The following is a 2,500-nucleotide window of genomic DNA, read 5'->3' as shown; positions in this document are numbered from 1 at the left end:
CCCTATTCTATAAGCACCCTTAAGATTTTCACCATTTTCAAAACTTTTTGCGGCAAACTATTGGCCAGCTCGAGTTACGTGCAGGCGCCAAGTTTGGCGCTGTCACATCATCGTTAAGGGGGGTGTGCTACACTATCTTAAAACTGGGCGTCGGTCCCCCTTATCTATAAGCACCCTTAAGATTTTCACCATTTTCAAAACTTTTTGCGGCAAACTATTGGCCAGCTCGAGTTACGTGCAGGCGCCCAGTTTGGCGCTGTCACATCATCGTTAAGGGGGGTGTGCTACACTATCTTAAAACTGGGCGTCGGTCCCCCTTATCTATAAGCACCCTTAAGATTTTCACCATTTTCAAACCTTTTTGCGGCAAACTATTGGCCAGCTCGAGTTACGTGCAGGCGCCAAGTTTGGCGCTGTCACATCATCGTTAAGGGGGGTGTGCTACACTATCTTAAAACTGGGCGTCGGTCCCCCTAATCTATAAGCACCCTTAAGATTTTTACCACTTTCAAAACGTTTTGCGGCAAACTATTGGCCAGCTCGAGTTACGTGCAGGCGCCAAGTTTGGCGCTGTCACATCATCGTTAAGGGGATTTGCTACACTATCTTAAAACTGGGCGTTAGTGCCCATATACCATAAGCACTCTTAAGATTTTCACCATTTTCAAAACGTTTTGCGCGAAACAATTGGCCAGCTCGAGTTACGTGCAGGCGCCAAGTTTGGCGCTCTCACATCATAATTAACGGGGGTGTGCACCACTATCTTAAAAGTGGGCGTCAGTCCCCCTATTCTATAAGCACACTTAAGATTTTCACCATTTCAAAACTTTTTGCGCCAACCTATTGGCCAGCTCGAGTTACGTGCAGGCGCCAAGTTTAGCCAAGTTTAACCCTAACCTAACGCTAAGCCTACCTAAGCCTAACCTAACGCTAAGCCTACCTAGGCCTAACCGAACGCTAAGCCTACCTAAGCCTAACCGAACGCTAAGCCTACCTAGGCCTAACGCTAAGCTAACCCTAACCCTAACCCTAAGCTAACCGTTACCCTAACTCTAAGTCCAAAAGGCTCCCCTCGTTCGAGGTCATGTTAGTGCAAGTCAAAAGGGCTCCCCTCTTTGCCTTGAGATGTTTCTGGTCAAATAACTCTAAGTCCAGAAAGTCTCCCGTCGTTTGGGACCGGGCGGTCAAATTTTTCTAAGTCCAAAAGGCTCCCCTCGTTTCACCATTTGAAACGAGAGGAGCCTTTCGGACTTAGAAAAAATTTTCACTGCCAGGTCCCAAGCGAGGGGAGCCTTTTGGACTTTAAAAAAAATTGACAGCCACGTCCCAGACCAGACGTGGCCTCCTTTCCATCACTTGGCTGCCACAAGTTAGCCCAAGCCTGCAGGCACCACTTCTTCTTTGGCACCCTCCTGGCAGTGGCAGAGGAGGGGAGCCTTGTTGGACTTGAAGAAAAAAAAGAGATGTTTTTAACAAATCTTAGAACAAAGGCTTAATCTCAGAAGATCGTAGCAACAAGGCTACTCTACAACTTACAATACCCCGTTCTTTATTTAAGTCGTCTGCAAAGGATTTATCTCCAGAAACATTAGAATTTGCTATCGGTAGTGCCTTGGAGGTTCTTGTCCTCCTTGGCACCTTGGGACGCATGAGGACCGAAGTCCTCTATTCTGGTTCGCCTAAAGTTCTCTGGAGGTAATCATCGTTGCTTTCTAGCACGGATTCTGACTTAGAGGCGTTCAGTCATAATCCAACAGATGGTAGCTTCGCACCATTGGCTTTTCAGCCAAGTGCAAATGCCAATTGTCTGAATCTGCGGTTCCTCTCGTACTGAGCAGAATTACTATTGCAACAACACTTCATCAGTAGGGTAAAACTAACCTGTCTCACGACGGTCTAAACCCAGCTCACGTTCCCTATTGGTGGGTGAACAATCCATCACTTGGCGAATTCTGCTTCGCAATGATAGGAAGAGCCGACATCGAAGGATCAAAAAGCAACGTCGCTATGAACGCTTGGCTGCCACAAGCCAGTTATCCCTGTGGTAACTTTTCTGACACCTCTAGCTTAAAACTCCTAAAGACTAAAGGATCGATAGGCCACGCTTTCACGGTTTGTATTCATACTGAAAATCAAAATCAAGTGAGCTTTTACCCTTTTGTTCTACATGAGATTTCTGTTCTCATTGAGCTCACCTTAGGACACCTGCGTTATCATTTGACAGATGTGCCGCCCCAGCCAAACTCCCAACCTGACGGTGTCTTGGACTCGGATCGCCACCCGCGAGCGGGCGGCTTAAGTCCAGAAAGTGAACCTTGCGGTTCGCCTCCGCTCCATCCAATAAGTAAAAAAACGATAAGAGTAGTGGTATTTCACCGGCGCAGCGAACTGCTCCCACTTATTCTACACCTCTCATGTCTTTTCACAAGGTCAGACTAGAGTCAAGCTCAACAGGGTCTTCTTTCCCCGCTGATTTTACAAAGTCCGTTCCCTTTGCTGC

General features: G+C 47.2%; 1 pseudogene; it reads right to left on the bottom strand.

Annotated features, from left to right (window-relative positions):
- Positions 1-1,472: 1,472 nt before the first annotated feature.
- Positions 1,473-2,500, bottom strand: LOC145471559 (large subunit ribosomal RNA; annotated as a pseudogene; the record flags this gene model as incomplete).

The sequence above is a fragment of the Orbicella franksi genome, unplaced genomic scaffold, assembly GCF_964199315.1.
Source record: "Orbicella franksi unplaced genomic scaffold, jaOrbFran1.1 SCAFFOLD_160, whole genome shotgun sequence".
In the NCBI taxonomy this organism is placed as follows: domain Eukaryota; kingdom Metazoa; phylum Cnidaria; class Anthozoa; order Scleractinia; family Merulinidae; genus Orbicella; species Orbicella franksi.
This window is presented reverse-complemented; position numbering and strand designations above follow the sequence as displayed.